General features: G+C 39.5%; 1 protein-coding gene across 1 annotated transcript in view; it reads right to left on the reverse strand.

Moving 5' to 3' along the window:
• Nucleotides 1-14,076, reverse strand: part of IRS1 (insulin receptor substrate 1) — a 53,048-nt gene that overhangs the window by 3,572 nt on the left and 35,400 nt on the right. The window lies entirely within an intron of this gene.

Below are 14,076 nucleotides of genomic sequence, written 5' to 3' on the forward strand. Positions count from 1 at the left end.
CCTCATACTTCCTTTTTTTTTTCTTTAAAAGAGTTATCATCTAAACTGAAAGTGTTAGTACCTTGAAAAATTATGGCATACATACAGTTGAACTGTACTCCAGCATGTGAATCCCAAAAGCATTTAAAACAGATGTTGGCAATAAAATTCAAAGCAGTCAGAAACACATTTAAAACTTGCAAGAGATTCACCTAAGCAGAAACAATTTAAGTGTCCATACTGTTTAACTCTGACAAGCTTCTGTGACAAGGGGAAGAAAAGCTCAACACACCAGCTTGCTGTTGGGATTTTTACCGGCTACAAGAAAGGTTCATTAGATGTCAGGCCCTACAAGAGGGTTTCCTGGCCAGCTGCAAACACCACGGTTTGCACGAGAAGGATGACCAAGGAATGGCGCATTCTGGGTGCAGTGTTACCATTCCCTATTGACACACAAGCTATAAAAAAAATTGTATCCAGAAAATCCTGCTTAAGTCCATAAATTTATCTACGTCCAGCTTCTCTCTGAGAAGGCTGGGTAAGTAACAAGGTCCTGCAACCCTAATAATACATAGCACAGGTTTTCTGAGGAATGAATGCCAGAAGCTGCCTTTGAGCCTGTCCTACCAGTCCTCATCTCCTGGCTCCAGCCTCCTTGATCTAGAACACAGTGCAACTGTCTCTGTCAGTAAGTCCTCTCGACTCTGCTTTTCAGCGAGGCAGGTTATCACTCCCAGAGCTCTGATCACACGTGGAGCCCAGCTCCGCTCGCTGCCGATCGGGCCCGTGTCCTGCCGGCAGTGCCTCGGCAGATCCACCGGCCCCAGTGAGGAGCAGTGTCCCTGCCGGGGAACGTGGGGCTGAGGTGGCACACTGGGGCACCAGGGCTGCCTCCCCTGCTCCCACAGCCATGGCTGGCCACACAGACAGCACCCTCCTCCTGTCGCTGCCACCATCCACCACCCTCAGCCCCGGCCTCCTCTCCGCACCAGTCACACACAGCAGACCCGCTGGGGACTGAACAGAACACCAGTGAAATGAATATCATTTTTGTTCTAACTGGGGTTAGAGGACTACCACCATTTACATTTCAGGAGCTTCGCCTCAAATCTGCTGAAGTAAGACTTAGATTTTTACATAAAAGTGTGTCTATTTCTATATTTGATATTAACTATGCCCCTGAAAGGATAGTAAACACTGCATTTTCCTCAGCAAATAAAGGCTTCCCATAGACACGTTGAAGTAAAAAAACTGAAAAGACCTCCCGTCCTATATTCTCTAATTGCACAAGAAACAGAATTTACTTTGTGTGGTCCTTCAAGTGAAAGGAAAGCCTATCCCTGCAAATGATGTGTGGTATGCTGTGAAAACTCCCTGGAGAATTATCTCACAGATCTCTTATTTACTTTCAACTTTCTTCTGCACTCACATTGCGATCTACTGGAATGTTCCTACCCAAATCTCTCTATACAGCTTCACACAGCTTTACAGCTTTCAACTACATTTGACCTAAAATTAGCCAGTAATACCATACTTTATTAATAAAGACAAGCAACAAAGGAAAAATGGCTTCATTTAAACAGAGGAGTGTGATTTGCGTGCTGCATATCCAAGGTGGGTGTTCCACACCCAGCTCCCATCCAGCAGGGCCAGAGGAACAGCTGGGTGCCCACCAGCAGGGACCCACAGTCCAACCTGCCCTGCACTGACAGGGCAAGTGGAAGGAGAGCAAGTAACAGCTTTCCTACATCGCTAGACTTTATTCTAAGAGATTTTAAGTACATAAATAATACATAATTTGCAGTATCAGGGCCAAGTACTACACCTCTTCACTAGTATTCAGGTCATCTAAACTCAAATACATCATGTACTGATAAAATGGCCTGTCCTATCCAATTCCTCACCAATTCCACCAATATGCCCAAGAAGTTGTCACAACTGCTACTATCAGGCATTTATTCTTGGATTCCTAAGTCAGAAGAGCAAAGGAAGAAGGAGAATAACAAGTCTATTGGAAAAACTAAACACTTTCTAGAGGAATTCACTAAGAAAATAATATTGAAGAAACCCACAGTTACAGAAACCCAAGCACTCATATACTGAAGTCCTGTACATGTGTAAAAAGAGTGAAAAAACACAGCAGGCTGACATATCTGAGAGTTTGAGACAGGAAGAAGAGCCAGAATCATGTAGGACATGACCTGGTGCAGGCTGCACTTCATACAAATGTCAGCTGCAGGTATGACAGGGCACAGGGCACGGAGCAGCTTCAAGCTTGTACTTACACACCAGGATCTTCAGCAGTGCAACACAAAAATCTGTCTGTCACCCTTTCCTAAAAATGATTCGGTAGCTTTTGTTTTCTTCTAATTTTGTCAAGTTAAAAAACACCGATACACTTTGCTATGGACGACTTGAAATTAATTACTGATTGCAATTATCTGTTTTCATACCCAATTCCTCCGACCAATCTCTTTCCATAAAACACGAATTATGTAACTGAGAATGACAACCCTTGCTGCTATTACAGTACAGCAGCGCCTGTTCTGTCTGCATGAACAAAGATGTATAGAAAACAGCCATTCCGAGAGCAAGGCTGCTCCTCCAAGGTCATTGGAAATACACTCAGCCCATAAGGTTGAGTATATCCAGGGAATACTTATTTGCACCTAATGCATAGTCAAAAGCCTCATCTTCAGTTTCAGCATACAAATGCTCTTTGCTGGACTTAAAAAGAGTATTTCTTAAATTTCTGACAAAACAATCTGAATCTCCTCTCTCCCCAGTGAACTATTACAGTACGTTTCGAAGCGGAAGAACCTTATTTGGAAATGAAGTAATGGGTTGGATACCTACAGCCATCAGCATTTCCTTAACAACACACAAAACAGTGCAGAAGACAAGGGTTTTAACAGAGAGTGTGAGGTCGGCAGCAAGCTGAGGTAAGGATCATTAAAACTACTGACATCACTGCTGGCAACCAGAGAAAAGGGAAAACCTGTGTTTAATCTATTTCCTATTCACCACAAGTTTCAGCTGGAATCCCCAATAATGCAGTTTGTGGTTGACTTTATGGAAAAAATTAGTGATGCAAGAAAAATGTACTGAAACAAACGAGCATCTTTAAAAGTTACTACAAGGTACCTTTGACAAGTAGTCTCTGCTCAACATCTGTTACAACACACATGCAGATAACACTGCCGCACATTCCAGCTGGCAAAGCTTCCTTCTCAAATCTCCTAGTCCAGGATGGATACAGCACAGCTAGCTGCAGTTCCTATTACAGCTGAAATCCCATTCTTAAATCCAGTAACTAAAAATAAGTTGGTATTTCATTTTATTTCCATTATTGGGGAGCTGGAGAAGAGAACCTAAAATTTGAACTAAGAGCAGAGTGTCTAGACAATTTAATATATCTTTCCTGAAGTTAACAGAAGTTTCACACATAACATAGATGTGTTGTTAAAATACACTTAGAGTGTAATCCTTACTCCTTTCTTTCAACCCAGTCTCTTTGAAAGTAACCAAGGAAGAAAAATCAAAAGTGAAAACTCAAGCAATGTTCAAGCAAAACACTGTCCAGTAGCCAATTAAACTTTCTTTTGCTATTAAGAGGCAATAATGTGTCTTGTCCCTAAAATACCAATGGAAATGCCCTTCCAAACGGTCATTTAATTCCAAAACAAGTCAAATACCATCAAGTTGCTGTTGAAGTTCCACGATAATTTCATCAAATAAATGGCAACTACTTTGTCACAGATTAACACACCAGGGCAAAACGTGGCTCCCAAACATCAGACTTGCTCAGTACACTGTGACACCCTTCCAGTGTCAGCTAGCATCTGTTTAGGAAACAATTCTACAGGTGACAGAGCCAGGTCAATGAAAAGATTATTACTGACTGAAAAAACCCACATTTTTTTTCCAAATCTACTGAAGGAGGATCATTTTGCAACTCTGCCATCGACCCTGCTAATCCAAACGTGTTCTCCAGAACTGTACCTATCCCATCAGCACCTCATTTGAAGCCATGAACAACAAGGACTGGTTGAAGACTCCCTGTCATAGTTACTAGTTGTAAAAAAAAAGGTTTTAGAAGTTAATGCATTTGCTGTTTATTTTAGGATCATATAGAGTATCTTATTCTGTGCAGATTAAACAATGATTTACCACATAATGAACAGATCTACCTCGTAAAAAACCAAAAAGCTCAGGAACAAAAGTTCAAAACCAAATGAGAGCCATTATGAACATTCTCTGGAGGACTCCTGCAGAATTCCACCAGTCGAGGTCTTCCTGCAGCCTGGGCACCCTTTGCCCGGGCAGGTATAACCGAGTGTCTTTAGAAACGCCACACAAAGTAAACACATTAAGAAGTCCTGAAAAACTCATTTACAGCTCTTGTCTTGGTGACATCTGCATGAGTCATCACCTAATTATAATGAAACGGTGCGTACCTACCTAAAAGCTGAATCCATCCCCGTTTCGTGATCACCATACTGATGAGCAGAAGCAGCGCCTGTTTACATTTTTCTTGGCATTACTAATGTGCGCACAGATACAGGAAGTATCTCGTTCGGATAAATTAAAAACATCAACCAAAATTTAAGCTAGCTCAAATAACTTCTTTTCAAAGAGATGCAAATAAGCTGTTTCCCCACTCACAGGGACGCTGAAAGAGCAAAGGAATGCAGGAGAGAACAATGGCTGCTCCAGTGTGTTAACTGCAGCCTCAATCTAACAAAAGGAATTCCAAATAGAACCAAACAAAGTAATTACCACATTGCTATTTAACTTGACAGGCTGTAATCTACTTTTAATAGAGAAGCTTTCCTTCCTTGTACCCCAAAATGCCTATTTCAGCCTTCCTGCTAATGTCCTAAATGGGGAATTACTGACGATTTGGTTTCACCAAGTCCTTTCCTATCAGGAAGGGGAACTGAATTTGGCGTTTCCACGCCGTTTTCTTCTTCATATAGGTAATCTTTCACTGCTGTAGGAACCTAAGTAAAGGTACAGATGATACAGATTATAGTCTTCCTGCCGCTGGTTCAGACAAAATTAACGTATAGCAAAAAAAAAGAAAAAAAAAAAAAGCTGTTCTCACCACACCAGATTTTCCTCTTTTCCCCAGAAAAAGACGGTGGGAAAAGAAAACAACTGTGAGACTTTAAAAATCAGATGAGCAGAACCAGGTTTTTACATTTAAGAACCCATTTCCTGGGTTGTAAGTACAGTGGGAAAGCACAAACTAAACCACACACATTCTTTGGATGAGCTTCTGCCCAGCAAAGAATTCGTATGTTTGATTTCAACTTCACAGCATGTCAACCTGATTTAAACTCATTCAAGAGAAAACTAAACCCATCACCGAGGTCAGCAAGAAAGGCTGCTGCCACAGACAGGAAGCCAAGGACTGCCTTGCCCTGAGCACCTGGCATGGGAGAGTGAAGCTGCTGGAGGTTGGATCTGCCTGGTTCCCCCATAAGGAGGAGGACACGAGCCAGCTCTCTGCACATAAAAAGATACAGAAAAAGGACTTCACAAAGTTTCTAAATACAAAAAATATTGAAGGCCTCTCCTGCTCTATTACACAAAACCAGCAGCAGTTAGGGGTTTGAGCAGGACTGATGACCCAAATACCGGATTTCTGATTAAATATTTCATCTTTTCAATTTTGGAAAAGAAAAGTTAATGAGTTTTTGATTTTTTTGAAGACTGAAGAAAAAAGATACTACTAAGCCTAGAAAGAAAGAGCTTAAATTCAATAGTGTGTTTTGTAAAGAAATTCTACAACTTCTCGTGCAGTGATAGAGCTAAGCAAGTGATAAAACATAACAACCGTCCAACACTTGCAAAAGGTACAGAAATCCAAGAGCCTGGAGATTTTTGGTTGGTTGGTTTTTTATGAAATGGCAAATATGGGAACTACATGACACTATAAATGGGATTCTGACATTTTTTTCTTCCAATTGTGTAAGGACTAAAGATCTGGATCTTTCCCCTTCCTTTACTATTAGTCCAGCTAATAAGGTCGAGATAAGCTTACAATGAAGAGAAACTCCCTTTGTTTCAGGACTGAAAATAATGATGTTACTATGAAGCCAGGGATCTCATGAGATCAGTACTCCAAGTTCATCCAAATCTTCTCATAATGCCCCTGTAATACTCTGGTTGTGTTTGATATCCCTCAGACAAACCCACCGCGGGCCCAGGGTCTTCTCCCCTCGCCAGGCTGCAATAATGAGAAGGGATATCAAACCCTAAATGTGCATCACCTAGTTAACAGCTTCAGCCCTCACAGGACAACACTGCTGCTGGTTTTAAGATTCAAAGAAACTTGCAACTTCAACAAGTGGGGTAATTTGTTATTTTGGAATTTACACTGTTCAATTCACCAAGTTCTCAGCCTAACCCTGAAGAATTTGGGGCATTCACACTTCCCCTGATGACCCAATAACCCACAACCAGTTCAAGAAGGCAATGGTGAAGTGCACTTTGTATGGCTGTACCCTTCAAAGAGGAAAATGCTGCTCAGTATTTGTCTTTATCAAACATATAACCATATATGAATAATATTAATAAGGGCAATCCAGAAACAACTTCATTATGCAATTTGTTCTTCAAAAGAGCTTTCTTGGAACTTTTTTAAAAATTAATTTTATGGCAGTTTGGAACTCAGTAAAACTCTCCAATGCTGGGAATCACTACAGGGGCTCTGCCTACAGGGAAGCAGATGACCTGGGTGCCTTTAAATGCACTCACACCCTCCCAGGTTGTTAGTAATTTAAGCAAACACAACCGAATTTGACCAAACTTGAGTGCTCTGAAGCTGTGCTCATATTATATCAACTAAATTACATCAGCAGTGGAGCTCAGCAACACGTAACATCCAGTGTAGCTACCACATAATCAGAACAGATCTCAGCTGCTGCATATTCATTTTTTATTATTCTTCTGTGACTCTATATTTCACATGCCTTTCTGGCACTGTGATCTGGTTCCCCATTCCAAAGTCAAATGTTCCCACTTTCTCCTGTGCTTTTCTGACCCGACTTTATAATGCTCATTTTCTGCCAGATTTACTTTTCTCTGACAACATATTAAAAAATCCTACATAAATAGTCTCAACTGCCTTGAAACTGTTCTCATGGTACATGCTAAACTGTGAGAGTTACAACTTTGAGCAAGGAAGGATTCACACCATTCAGCTTTGCTGGAGCCATTTTCCTCCCAATGGACAAATAAGGGGAAAACGTAGAACAGACAGAAGAAAAATGGCATTTAAAAGGAAGGGATACAGAAGCCCCGCAGGGGGATAACCTGGCCAGCTGACCTTCACTTTGAAATTTTGCCAGTGCAAATTAAGTAGCTAGTCTGCAGCATGTCTGGCAGCAGCGTGGGAAGGAAGTTGTGCAGTGATTTTGGATGAAACACTTCCTCAATTCCCAACAACAGCGCATTAAATATCAAAAAAGGTTAATAAGAAGGTATCGGAAAACACATTGTGAAAAACATGCCAAGAAAACAGAGAGGGGAGAGGATAAGAACAAACAAAATATCATGAAGTTGACAAAATTGTACCAGGAAGTTTCAAAAGCCAAGGTAAAAGCAAAGCATCCATTATTTTGACACTATCTGCTACGCCTTAATACGAAAACTACCATACAGCATAAATAACATTTGAAAACAAATTAAAGGCTGTGTTTTAATAAAGTGAAAGGAGAAGGCCTTTGGTAAAAGACAAAAAGCAACAGCTAAGTTTGTTACACCTTGAAGTTGGACTAGAAAACAACCGTTTAACCACAGATTTAGCTTTTCACCAAGACACCACCATCAGTGTGGTATCAAATGAATTATATTAACCACTTTGACCCATTGCTTTCTGCTTTGTAGACCAAGATAACAAATCTTACAAGACTGACATCTGACATAATGTTTCACTAAGAATGCATTTTCATGTACATCCATATAAATTCACAATTTATTCCTAGTTTCTAGCAACTTGCACTCATTTGACCTGACCTTTTTACCTTTTATCTCTGCCATAAATTCTCTAGGAGTCACATGGCATTTTCCTCTTCCCAGAACTTCAAATCTGATGTTCAGACTCCTCTGGCACAGAAGCTGACAACTGAAATCCAAAGCATCAGTCATACCCCAAAGCTGCCAACAGTAAAGTGCTGTGGCTGGGATACACAACCCAGAGGCAGGTGGACAAGCACACAACCGGAGGTAGAAAGACCCAAAATCTAATTCTGCTCTTGGTTTGATTTGACACGTAGTTCTACTCAAGTTCCTTTGCCTTGGTCTCATGGAAAACAGATAAAACATCCACCCCATCTACTGTCTACATGAAATTTTCTTGTGAGGAGGGGGAAAAAGTCATGATGTCTCAAATATGCACAGTCACTACAACACCGAGGGAATTATTTTTCTGCCTTAATCTTCCCGTGTCTCAGTGCTTTGCCTGTGAGCTGTGAACTGCTACCTGACAGAAGAGTTCAGACTGTGCCAGGGGCCAGACAGCAGGATGGGAAGTGTCTTGACAGTGCCCACATGACAACAGACACAGGGCAGCATCTGGACAAGGTGCTATAAATAAAACATCGGGCCAGCCAGACACTGCTGGGAATAAAAAGAACTGAGAAAATGCTTCATTCGGATCACTGCCTGCAAACTGAAGGATGTGCTGTATGTGGGAAATACAAGTTTCTTGCTACATGGTCTTAAACTATGAGAATGCATATGCATGAGGGTCAGGGCAAAAGTATCAATGCTTACAAAAATAAGTAACATTTGAGTGTGACTGTACATAAGGCCAAGCATTATTCCACATTAGAAGAGACATAAAGAATTAAGTAAACTCTACATGCAAATACAGAATTTTTAGCTGGAAAAATAAAAGGACAACAAAATTCCAACATCAGAAAACAAGCCTTTTTCTGGTAAAGCAAGAGTTCTACCCTTCTCCTCCCACTGAATTAGCAATACACATACCCTGGACTGCAATGGGATTAACCTCAATAATAATGCTGAGCACTTTAATGAGCTCTGAGGTAGTTCATGGCTAAACTATTCATTGCACCATTTAAACACCGAAAAACTTGTTTGTATATAGATTAGGTTTTCAAAACAATTGTCATCCAATTTATTTCCAGAAACCACAGTAACAAGAAAATAATATATATAGGGAGATAAAGGCCACAAAGGAAATTACACAATTCTCATTACAAACAGTGGAGCTGTCTCAAGTTTGAAGTACATGGGCAGAGGAAGCAGCACCTGGTAGGCACTTGGGGAGGGGGGAGCCCTATTTGGATACATCTGTGGATTAAATACAAATTATAAAGACCAATCAGACAAACCAAGTCTTTTACTGCTGTTTCTTTAGAGTTTCATTCAGTAAAATCCTAAAAGCCTGAATGATTGCCAATGTTATATTTTAAAGTTACTAACAGCCTAAATGGACTAACCTTCACATGCTCGATTGCCATGATTTAAATGGGAAACTAATCAACAGTCATGTTAGTTATTTAATTTGAATCCCAATCTAGCATTATGAAGCTGTGAAATCACACAAGCAGAAATCAAAGTAGGTAAAAGTTTTTCTCATCTCAGAATTTTCAGTCAGATATTTTAATTCAATAATTCTTAAACTCTTTTGAAAAAACATGCCACATGAAATTCTTTCCATGTAATCAAAGTTGTTCACAACAGTGTCAGTAAGAATCTCACTAAATGATAAGACACTGTATTATTTTAACACATAAATCTTCCACCAGTTGTCAAATCCAGTACTAAGGATAACCCTTTAGAAGCTATTAGTATAAGTCAATTGAAAATTAAAAGCATATAGTAATACAGATTAAAAGGCTTAGCACAGACACTGAAGGATCTGTACATGATATCACAGTTCATTAAGATGTGTTGGTTAATCAATGACTGAAAACATCCACTAAACATTAACCTTGACAAAATATAAAAAAATTCAGCCTTATCACCCTGTATCACTGCACCATATAATCTCATAAAATGGAAAGTTCTCTGTTCTCATAAACTACCACAAACTAGTACCAACGGCCACCAAGTCTTCCAAGGATTTGTAGCTAACTTGGCCTGCTGATTGTGTCAGTGATTACAAAAGTAACTGATGATGCAATTAAACCTCTCCCCAAAGTAAGGAGCAGAGCAGGGTGCTCAGCACCCACACTCAGCCCCCCACACCCTTGCCCTCATCAGCCCCAGCAGTGCCAGTCAGATACTGCAGAGAAGCAGCAGGGGGGGAAAGGGCCAGTTAATATATGGGACAAATCTATAGGAAACAGAGCTTCATTAGTTCCACTGCTCACAGATCAGCTGTTTGTATAAGCAGTTTTGCTTGGAGCAGTGCTTTGTCAGTATTATTACTGTTATGTTATGCAAAGAATGTATTAAATTCTTAAATATTACATGAGATTTAATGGATTGTGTATCGCATGTGGGAGGTCAAACAAGGAGGGTAATGTTCCATTCAGCATTACAGATGTAACTTAAAAAACAGAAGCCTGCATTATACTTCAAGGAGCAAGTTCAGATCAAACATATGCCTGAGATGGAGGAAGGCAGCCTGAAAAGTAGAGGGAAAATAATAAAATAAAATTAGGAATATAATTTAAAAAATAAGCAGTAGTTGTGACAAGCAACAGTGCAGTTTTCAAGAAAGTTCTCATTGCTCTGATCTCTGTTACAAAGGTAACCCAAACCACAGCAGGACTGCAACCAAGCAGCTGTGCCACTGATGGTACCCAGCACTAAGTGACTCCCAAAGCCACTGTCCACAGTAAGAAGTTTTACAGCTCAGTCTCTTTTAAAACATTTGCTGCTTTCAGAATCTAGATATAAATTCTTCCTGTATCCCTCCCTCATCCAACAGAACATTGCATTTGTTTTTTAAGTTCTTGCTTCATTTGGAAAATCCCTGCAGCTCCAGTGGCAGGGACTGTGAATGTCCTTGCTGCAGCAAGAACATACAAAGAATGGCAGAAAGTACCCCAACTTCTACTTTTCACCTGTAACTTCATGACAGAGCCAAAAATACTCTAAGTCTAATTTTAGGTCAAATCCTCTTAAGTTCTATTAGAAGGTATATTGCTTATCACACTTTCCTGTAACAGGAGTTTTTTACTTAGCACATGCATTGTACAAAAGGCAAGAGTGTAACACCACTGCCTCTAAGTATGCATATATACAAAAAGGAGCTGAAGTAGGCTATAGGAGCGTGAAAAAAGTAGTTCAATTGCATTACTGGGAAAAAACCTTCCAAAACCAGGACAGTTCCCTGCCTCAAAAACAAAAACATCACCCCCAAACTTCTGTATTGTCAGACAAAATTCACGATTCCCTGTGCAGATCCTGAGGACTGTTAGAAATAAGAATCTTTATGGAAGGAGAAAGTTAAAACAAAGAACAGTTATTTTCTACAGATATATGCATCCTATATTGGTAATGACTGTTTTTCTATTGTGTTTTCTCCAGTCTCAATAATTGCATATTCATCTCTCACTAGTTGCCAACTATGCATAAGGCTTAATGCAATGTTTAATTTTAATTAAGAATCGTGACAATTAGAAGTCAAGAGTTTCTACAGCATCTGTAGGCATCTTGTTCTACAGAGACAACATGATGAAATACAAACACAGGAACCTTTTCTTTCTGTAAGTCAAAGTTCTGGTACTTCAGCATCCTAATTGCAAGAGAAAAGATGCACTGGGGTCTGTGAAAGGACAAACAGTGGGAGCCAGAGCTTTTAGAAATAATAACTGAAGGTGTAGCAAGTTCTACTGTAAACACAACATGGCCTTTCTCAGTTACTCAGAGTATTGACACAACAAAGCCTGGCTTTCAGGCAAATACAACCCCTGAAATGTAGCAACTGCTTCCTTCCAACTTCAAGGTCACTTCAAAATCTGCAAAACATCAGCACTGTCTGAAGTATTGGTTGGAAGGGATGAAAAAGGAATAGTGTTCTCATCTCACTGAGGATGGTTAAATTCTTTTAGCTAAAGCTTTGCAGTGAATTTCAACTGGAGGGAACTGGTAACAAGGATGGGAAATTTCAGCCTTAAGCACTGAAAGTTGTCAAAAATATGAGCAAATTAGATGTTCTGCCGTTTTACCATTGAAAATATAGACAATATAGTCATTCACATGACTTTTAAAGTAAAAATCTTCTTGTAATATACATTTTTAAAAGAATTAAGCAACTTAGCTAAAACACTCTGAACTTTCTTGTAGGACATAATGTAACAATTATTTTAACATTAACTCATCTTAGACCATCAGATTTTTGCTAGCACAATTTTTGCATAACTGCAAACACAGATTTTTAATAAAAAGTCCTATAATAACCCCTCTTTTACTACTATTTTTATTTGTCAGGTGTCTTCCAGATGAGTTTAAGAATATGTCCTCATCTACTCTTCCACACGCCTATTTTCTTTCCTGTGCTCAGAAGACACCTTGCTGCTGCTGTATTATTTCTCAGCTTAAATATTCAAGAGCAGAGTAAATAACCAAATTTTTCTGCATTGTTCTTTCAGTCAGGGCAATCTTATGACAAAAAGTACTATATTCAGATGTGTAAGATTTCAAAGCTGTGTATTTTAAATCTTGAACTGGCCTCTACAATTATACGATGTACTTGAAATATAGAAAATATTAACCCACTTAACTAAACAAAGCCATGCTTCATGGAAAATTAATGGAAATATAAGAAAGGAAAACGGGTTTGGAAACATGCCACAGTTGCAATTTAGAGGTAGTGATTAAACAAAGGAAGAACACAGATTTCTACTGACATTTGGCTTTAAAACATTTAAAGAAGACTTTCTCCTTCACTTAAGAGTTTACAAATCAGATTCAGTTACAGGAAGATAATGCTGTAATCTTCATTTACAACAAATCCCAAATTTAGTAAGCAGAAGTAATCAGTAGTAACAAACAGATTTTAGCACGGAGAGAGCAAATATCTGAGCTATGGGAAGGGCAATGTAAAAAGCAGGAGCCTCCTGCTCCCATCCTTCTACACCAGCTGCTTCTTTGGACTTCCCTGACTGTCTCAGTGCAAGCATTTCTATAAACCACTGTTCTTTTCTTTCTTTTATTTAGGAAACCAATATGCAACTATAAACTATGTTTATAAATTTATAATCCATATTCTGTAATAAGTAAACAAGTGCCCATTACTTAAGAGGCCACAGATGAGCATAATATTAGATAGTAATAGAAAACAGCTGCATTTTCCTTTCTAATTGTTTACATTGCCAAAGCATCCACTCTTTAAAATACTCTCCATACAAATCAAAACATGTTGTGCCTGAATGAAAGACAAACAACAACAGTAGTTTTAAAACACATGCACTGTAGTATCACGCAAACTAAACTGCAGCCTTTTTAGACAGGGTACCCCAGAGGTTCCTGCTGTCAGGTGGCAGGGAGAAAAAGGCACACTTCACTCTACTGCAGATCACCCATCCCACCACCCAAGTAACTTTGATATTGCAATCATTTATACATGTGTTTTTATGTGATTTATCCCACTTTTTGCTTTCATTTGCCATAAGACTGTTTTATCTCCCCCTCCCTGTATACACACAGAGGTAAAAATTATGTTCACAGATTTATCAGTAGTTTCAAAAAAATGCCCCCAAACCACAATGCAGAAGTTTTCACAGCTCTTGTCCTGCAGCAGCCTGCAGGCTCACCTTTTGAGAGGCAAAACAGAAACACTACAATCACTTAACAGTTAAAGGACAGCCTTTGTGTCAGCAGCAGTACTTTGAGCTGGATTACCTTTTGCATTCACCTGCCACGAAACAGCGTTCAAATAACTCTGTAACCTGCACTACAGCAGTGCCCAAAAGAAGCTACATTAGGCAAGAAACTGAGTTTCCCCAAAAGAGGAAAATAGCTTATATAGAGGCTCGGGTGTCTTGTGAGAATATAACTAGACTTTTACTTTCAGTGATTTGAACATTTATCAGAAAAAAAGCTTAAAAGAGGCCCTGGTATACACAATACTGAAATCAAACTATGTTAACAAGCTATATTTGGCCT

The sequence above is a fragment of the Lepidothrix coronata genome, unplaced genomic scaffold (genome assembly GCF_001604755.1).
Source record: "Lepidothrix coronata isolate B3197 unplaced genomic scaffold, Lepidothrix_coronata-1.0 Scaffold97, whole genome shotgun sequence".
Lineage (NCBI taxonomy): Eukaryota > Metazoa > Chordata > Aves > Passeriformes > Pipridae > Lepidothrix > Lepidothrix coronata.